The sequence below is a fragment of the Myotis davidii genome, unplaced genomic scaffold (genome assembly GCF_000327345.1).
Source record: "Myotis davidii unplaced genomic scaffold, ASM32734v1 scaffold436, whole genome shotgun sequence".
Taxonomy (NCBI): domain Eukaryota; kingdom Metazoa; phylum Chordata; class Mammalia; order Chiroptera; family Vespertilionidae; genus Myotis; species Myotis davidii.
In genome coordinates, this window is record NW_006292604.1 from 9,254 (window position 1) to 17,360 (window position 8,107).

Sequence of the window (8,107 nt, forward strand, 5' to 3'; positions counted from 1 at the left end):
GTTCAAAATGTTTTATAATTTAATGTTTTTCTTTAATCCTTGAGTTTTTAAATTTAGAAGTATATTGTTTGGTTTGCTTATATTTAGAAAATTTTAATTTATACCTTATTAGTGACTTCTATCTTAACTCTACTGTGGTAAGAGTTATTCTGAGTGTGTTTATACTCCTTAAAATACATAGACACTTCATGGACAAATCTACATAAATTTTTTCCCCATTTGAAGATAATGTATTTATTTTGTTAAGAACTTCTCTTCAAATTTGGTTCTCAGTAGTTTCACTTTGCTATGCCTAGAATGATTTCCTTTTCACTCTTTCTCTTTAGGCTTAGAGCATTTTTGTAATCCATGGCTTGATGTTGTAATCACCTTTGAAGAAATTTCAGCCTTTATCTTTTCAAATATTACTTCTGCATTTCTATTATACTAGTGTTCTGATTGGAAGTTTGTTTAATTTTTCACCCTTCTTACGCCCCACACTACCTTATTTTTATTTTGTGCTTCAGTCCAAATACTTTCTACTGACCTATATTCAAGTCTCTTTGGCTTTATCTGAAAGGCTTCTAATCCTATATGTACAGAGTTCTTCACTTAGTTGTTGTAATTTTCATTTCTACATATTCCATTTGAATAATTTTATGCATGTCAGACCTGTGATGAAATTCTACATCCTATTATCTGTTTTTGAACATATTATAGTTATCTTAATGTCCAAGTCTAGTCACTCTATAATCTCAATCACCTTTGATCTACTGTCTGTTTCTCTTCCTTTTTATAATTTTTAAATGAATAGTAAGCATTTTATTTTTTAAATGTTGAGGCTGACAGATGATACTGTCATCTGAGGAAAAGATTCATCCTATTTTTTTTTTCAGGCAGCGAGATGGGCAGATCACTACACTCTAACTGGGACCTGAAATGATTTAAAATCCTACAAACCTCTATTGTGATCTTTGGTCCCCCTCTTGTTTAGACCCATGTCTAGGATACCAGCTGGAGCTTAAAATACTTACAGGGTCTCTTCTCTCAGTAGAGCTTGAGATTTTTGTCTACCCAGAATTTGGGAACTAATATATTATGCAATGCTTTTTAGCCACTTTCTGTGCAGGTAGTCTCCAGCTCTGCAGAACTTAAGCAATGTAGAGTTAGGTTGACTTTAGAAGCTTGTCCTGATTTTGGTTCCTCAAGAGTTGACTGTCAGAACAATTCTCCAGTGCCTTCACACATCATTTATTCTCATGTTTATTTTGGATTTATAATTGGTCGTGGTCAGAGTGCTGACCTACTATAAGCTACTGCATCATAGCCATGAGTGGACTTCCCCCAAGTGCTACAAAATCTGGGGTGAGAAAACATGACACACAATGATAGCTTTATGAGGTAACTACAGGACACATTCTTGTCCCATGTAAGCCTATCCTTATCTGTTCCTCCAAATTGATTTACCTGAAACATAAATCTGAATATAGCATTTACCTATTAAAATATTTGAATGAAAATCTGCTGCATGTCAGAGGAATTTTGTCCATCAGATGTCTATCATTCCTAAGGTCTTTATAGCTTTAAACATTTTATAAAAATCTTTGAAATATGAACAGAATTAATTTTAGTAAATATTAACCTCTATAGAGGTGATATGTCAATGAACCAACAGAAACTCAACACAAATCTGTTAGAATTTTATATAAATATTTTATTGTGAAATGCAAGAGTGCTTTAATATTTTAAATAATACTAGAGGCCTGGTGCACAACATTTGTGCACTGGGGGAGGAGGATCCCTCAGTCTGGCCTATGCCCTCTTGCAGTCCAGGACCCCTTGCTCTTTACTGCCCACGTACAGCGGAGGCGGTGGGAGAGGCTCCCGCCATTGCCGCAAGACTGCCAGCTGCAAGCCCGGCTTCTGGTTGAGTTAGTGCTGCCCCTGTGGGAGCATACTGACCACTAGAGCACAGCTCCTGCATTGAGCAACTGCCCCCTGGTGGTCAGTGTGCATCATAGCAACCAGTCGTTCCACTGTTCAGTCAATTTGCATATTAGGGTTTTATTATATAGGATAGAGTGGGTTTCAAAAGTAAGCTAATGCCATCAAAGTTACTGATAAATCTTGATTTTTAGATAGTGATGTATGATTTGTTCTTTGCCTACTATATAATTTTATTTTTTAGTGCCTCACCACCCATACGTCCCTAACTCAAATACAGTGTGCTATATCTGAAACTATGTAAATCGTATTGAATACTGCCATCATTCTTTTGTATGTATCCATGTCTTTATTGTCCCCTAAAGGCTTCATCTTCAAACATCAACACTTTGGATGTTAAGGCTTCAACATATGAAATTTGGGGGAGGGCACACAATTCAGTCTATAGCTATGTGTGTGTGTGTGTGTGTGCACACATAGAACTTGTTTTTTCTGCTGAGAATGTGTTTTTCACTCTGAGCTGATAAAATGAAATAAATGTATATACATTAGCTGAAACTAAGATTATGTCCTTGTCCAAATATCCCAGTATGCCATAGAAACCCAACCTCTTTGCCTCCCCGGGCTAGAAAGAAGCATTGTTAAATGGAGAGCTCCCCCAGGAGGCCAGTGTCTGCCTCTGCAGCATTCGACTCCTAATCACTTCAGCTGCATATGATTGGCCCAGGTGGGTGGGAGGGGAGTGTCATCTGTTCTCTGCAAGTTCTTAGGCTTTGATTCCCTCAGCAGCTTTTTGAATGCCAGCATATTGTGGCTTTAAGCTTTAATTAAAGGGATTAACATAACAAATCCAGGAAAAAGATAACCTTATTATATGGCTTTGGTTTACCAGTTAGAACATAAAAATAATTAAGATAATTTGATTTGATGCCTCTGGAAACATTTTTTCCAGATATATGAGTGCTAAACAATGCACACAAAAACCAGTAAGCAGAGACCAGGCTTAACAACATGTTCAGTACAGAACACATGTTAAAATGTGTTGATTAATACTACTGAATTTTAGTAATCACAAAAATGGAATAAGTCACTAAATGTAGTAAATAGTAATCAATATGTTTCCATTTCATTGGCTTAGCTGGGAATTTTCAGGCCTGTGAAGATGCTAAAAACTCTGTTACAGTTGTATGTTTTTAAACAAAATTTATTCCCACTGTTTTATGTTGGCAGTACAGTACTCCCCCATATCCATGGAGAATATGTTCCACGATACAAGTCGACATCTGAAACTGCAATCGTACTGAAAAACTATGTTTTTTTTCTACACAGATACCTATGATGAAGCTTAATTTATAAACTAGGCACAGTAAGAGATTAGCAACAATAACTAATAATAAATTAGAATAATCATAGCAATGTATTTTAATAAAAGTTATATGCATGTGGTTTCTCTCTCTCAAAATATCTTATTATACTGTACTAACCTTTACACTTAAAGGAAGTACTTTACAGCTTCTCTTTGAAATGCCAGTGCTAGTACTCTTGTTCACTGGGGCCATTATTAAGTAAAATACGGGTGACTTGAACACAGGCACAGGGATACCAAGACAGTCCATCTGATAACTGATATGGCTAGTAAGTGACTAATAGGCAGGAAGCATATACAGTGTGGAGACTGGACAAAGGGATGATTCACTTCCCAAGTGGGATGGAGAAAGATGGTGTGAGATTGCATCACACTGCTCAGAATGGCACACAATTTAAAGCTTATGAATTGTTTATTTCTGGAATTTTCCACTTAATATTTTCAGCCTATGGTTGACGTGGAAAGCAAAGTTACAGGTAAGAGAGGACTACCATATAGATATATAGCAGGACTGGGATGAAGCAATGTGCATTCTTCTCAGTGTAAATGGCTTAACGGCTTGCTGGGGTTAGTGGTGAAGAGGGGATGTATCTATAGAGGTGTTTATGTTTTCAAAACTTTCTTAGGTCAAAGTTCTTCCACAGGGCATCAGTGAGCCTCATACTGTCCAGGGTTTCTGCCAGATAAGCAAAGCACATATCAGGAGGTGATCGAAGCTTTGGGAGCATATGTCCTTCTCATCCTAGACCCAGGTATCTTTTCATCCAATATCTCATACAGTAATGGAATAGATTAGGGATAGATGCAAAGCTAAACTTACATCCCTTTCCACCTTTACTTTATTTGGTTCAGATAGCAGCTTTTCATTGATTTCATTTAATTTTAAGAATGAAACTTTACACTTTTCATTCATAAATATAAATAATAGAAATAACCTTTCATTTTACGATAGTTCACAGCTCAGTTATATATGCTGAGTAGGAAAATTCCTCACATTTAATTTTGTTACAAATTCAAAAAAACAAATACAACATGGTGTTCTAAAAGTACATAAGCAAATAATAAACAGCCGGCTCAGATATCCCTTTCTCAAATTCCTGGCCATCTAATCAGTCAGTTAGATGTCCCATGACTTCCCCATGAATCTCTGTGTGAATAAGTATAAATTTTAAAATGTAGAAGTTTAGAACAAGTTTCCCCCAAATCTGCCACTTTGGCATGTGAATTATTTGAGCTGAAGGCAATCAAGACCCTGCAGGCATAGAAGAAACTTTTGCTTCTCCCTTAAAGAATTTAAATTAGAGGCCTTGCCCATAATAAGAGTTATCAGCAGAAATAACTTTGTGTGACCTATCAATAAAGCAGGGCAAACTTCTAATTATAGAATATCTGCTCTTCTTATCCTCCTGCAATTACCTTCCTCCCCTCTGAAGCCCTAAGGTGATCCTTAACTCAGAATGTCACATATACCTCATTTTCCTTTCTGCCTTTGAACCTCTCATGCATGTGCGTTTTCTATGAATACATATGTATTAAGTTTGGTTATTTTCTCTTGTTAATCTGTCTAATGTCAATTTCATTATTACTGCAGCCAATTGAACCTGGGATGGTAGAAGAAAGTTTCTTCTTCTCCCTCAAAATCTTATTGTTTTGTGTGACCATATTGTTTAGGTGGCAGTGAGGGGCAGAGGTTTTGCAATTCTATCATGATCTAAAAACCAGATGAAAAAGGAAATAAGAAGACAAGTTTAAAAGGAAAACATAATTATATGAACAAATAAATCAGAATATGAGAGCAAGATATGTTTGCTTGATTATTCCGGCAACCTCAATCAACTGTATAATTGTCTCTGCACTTAGACTGTTCTACACTTTTCAAACTAATGCTGGTGGCAATACTGCCTGTGAAACAATGGTCCACAATGGGAGCTGTGGTTTTGCAGATCATGGCCCTTGTAATAATTTTTTTTCTGTCTATGGTCAACAGTGAAAATAAATAAGTGATTGGTCATCTGTGGATATCTTTCCAATGTCCATTCTAAGACACACTTTTAAATATCTCTAAGATGCCTTTCCTTGATTTATCAGAAAGAAAATCAATAAAAAATGCTCTCACTAAAAATAAACTCATATTCAATTTTAAGTGAAGGGATGCTGAAATGACAGAAGCATTTGGTCACTGAAACCAAGAAAGAACAAATAAAGAGTAAAAAATCAGTCAGTGTCCGTTTAGGGAAAATTCATGTGAGAATGTGTATCAATTCAAGATTATTCACCTTTGAAATTCAGATAGAAAAGATCATTGACTATCATAGGAGAATTTGGGTTTTAAACAGAAGAAATGAGACAGCCAAGCAGACTTAGATAACAAAAGGGAATTATTGTTCATGTAATTACCTAACAATAATCTTGGCAAGGATTTGTCTGTGATTCAAATAATTTCATTTCACTTAACCTCCATTTACTTCCCCTAATTCCTGGTTTTCCTTCCTTGGGGTAGCTGCTACAGGTTATGAACTGCCCCTCAGGCTATAAGCTTCCTTGTTCATATCCAGTTCAAAAGGAGTCATTTGCTTCCAAGGACTTCCAGGAAATGCCCTGATAAATGTGCATGAATCTGAAATAATTGCATAGGATAAGATTAATATCTCTTCGATTCATTATGCCCATCTCCCCTGGAACAGGGATGTGATTAATTTCATGCAAATTCAGGTATCTTTAAATGGTAGAGAAAGATATCTTCCTCAAGAAAACTTGAGATGCTTTCCAAAAATGGGAATGCGGTGGGAAACTGATGTCTGTCACTTAATTGTGACAATTAAGTTCACTGAATAAGACAACATTAGCACTTAAATAGAAACTGTTTACCTTATTGGAGGTCCACTTTATTTTTTTAAAATACATTTTCATTGATTTCAGAGAGGAAGGGAGAGGGAGAGACATGTAGAAAAATCAATGATGAGAGAGAATCATTGATCCTCTGCCACCTGCAGATCCCACACTGGGGATCAAGCCTGCAATCCTAACATGTTCCCTGACAGGAAATCAAAGCATGACCTCCTGTTTCATAGGTCAACCCTCAACTACTGAGCCACACTGGCCAAGCTCCATGTCTACTTTACCAGCACAAATTTAGCAGCTGATAAAAAAACACCCATTTTTTAATTAAAATAAGGCATATTAAAAATTTTAAGAGTCTGAGCAAAGATAGTCAAATTGGGCAGCATCCAATCTGGCAGATAGAAAAGAGCTCTGAAATGCTGTACAAAATGAATAACCTTTAGAAGCAAATGGAAGAAGGAACAAGGAAGTTATACCAGGCCAAAAAAAAAGCAGGTTGTTTATTGCAAGGTTACTTTCAGGAAGGTTATCTGACTAGTGCTATTCAGGTGATGGCTGAATGACTCTTAGATTTCATTCCTGGAGGAGCCAACACTATAATTAACTTAAAATCTCAGTTTGGAGATGTAGGCTTAGCATAAGTGACTCCATTTTATTTTCATCCCATTTCATTCTATTTAGAATAACATGTGGCTAATATAAAAATCAAGATGGTGGCCAGGCTGAGTCTCCCAGCAAGTAAGTGCTCACATATTAATCTTTATGTTGGCAGAATCCATTTATTTTCAGTTATACAGATCAAATCCTATTTTCTTGTGAGCTGGAGTCTGGAGTAGACTTCAGCTCCTGGGGTGCACTCCCACTTCCTTTGCTCATGACCCTCTCCTTCTACAAGCCAGTAATGCTCCATGAGTCTTTCTGGTACTCCCTATCTCTGACTTGCTTTTCTACAATTACCTGGAGAAAAACTCTCATTTGAAAGAGTGATATGATTGGATCAGGCCTACCCAGAAAAATCTATTTTAAAATCAACTGTTTCATAATCCTGGGAGCAAAACCCATCATTTTCAGCTGGGGGATCACCTAGGACATATATACCAGAGAGAGCAGGAGATCTTCAGAGAAACTTAGAATTATCTCTCACACATCCATCTAATTACTTTTTGCCTATAAACTGAGCTCTTAAACAAGGGATTCACATTAACCCACTTTAGAAAAGTCTTTTCAATTACCATGCCAGGTACATTGTAGGGATAGCAGTTAATTATCATTCATGTTTAGTAATTAGAGCCTTTGAATCTCAAGTGATTAAATTGATAAATTATTTTTTGTGAAACTGTCATTTGATGCGTCAACCAGAGTGGTCAGCGTCTGAGTCCTTCTTGAAATGGTCAGTTACCATCTCATCCCTGCCAATTACAGTTTGCTTAATTGTCCTAGGTTCAATTTTCCCTACTCCATTATCTTTCCACTTATACTAAAATTTGATTGCTAGTTACATAAATGTTATGTATTCATAAAAATAAATCCCATATGCAATGCCTGGTTTTAAAAGGTCATTTAAACAAATGGGTAGAATATAAAAGCTTATGATGGAGAAAGGAATATTTATGGTGCTTCTGTGAATGTGAGTGAATTGAAATATTGAAGGTTTCAGTGTACAAAAATAACTAAAATAATGCATCAAAAGATTTAGTCACATATTCTCAGAATGTCTCCTTTATTCTTTTCCTTTTGTTAGCTTTGGCTTGTCAAAGAACTTAATGAAATGTAACATGTTAAAGATTAAACTCAATTGCTTCAACCCTAATTCAACACTGCACATATTTCCCATCACTTTCAGCAGTACCAGCTTTCTTGAGCTTTTCCTGCTTTGACTTCTGCTCCTTCACTGCTCTTTATATTCAATGATAAAGGCATTCCCTTTGAGAATCTGATAAAAATCCACTGATTTTCATCCCATAGAAATATATATAT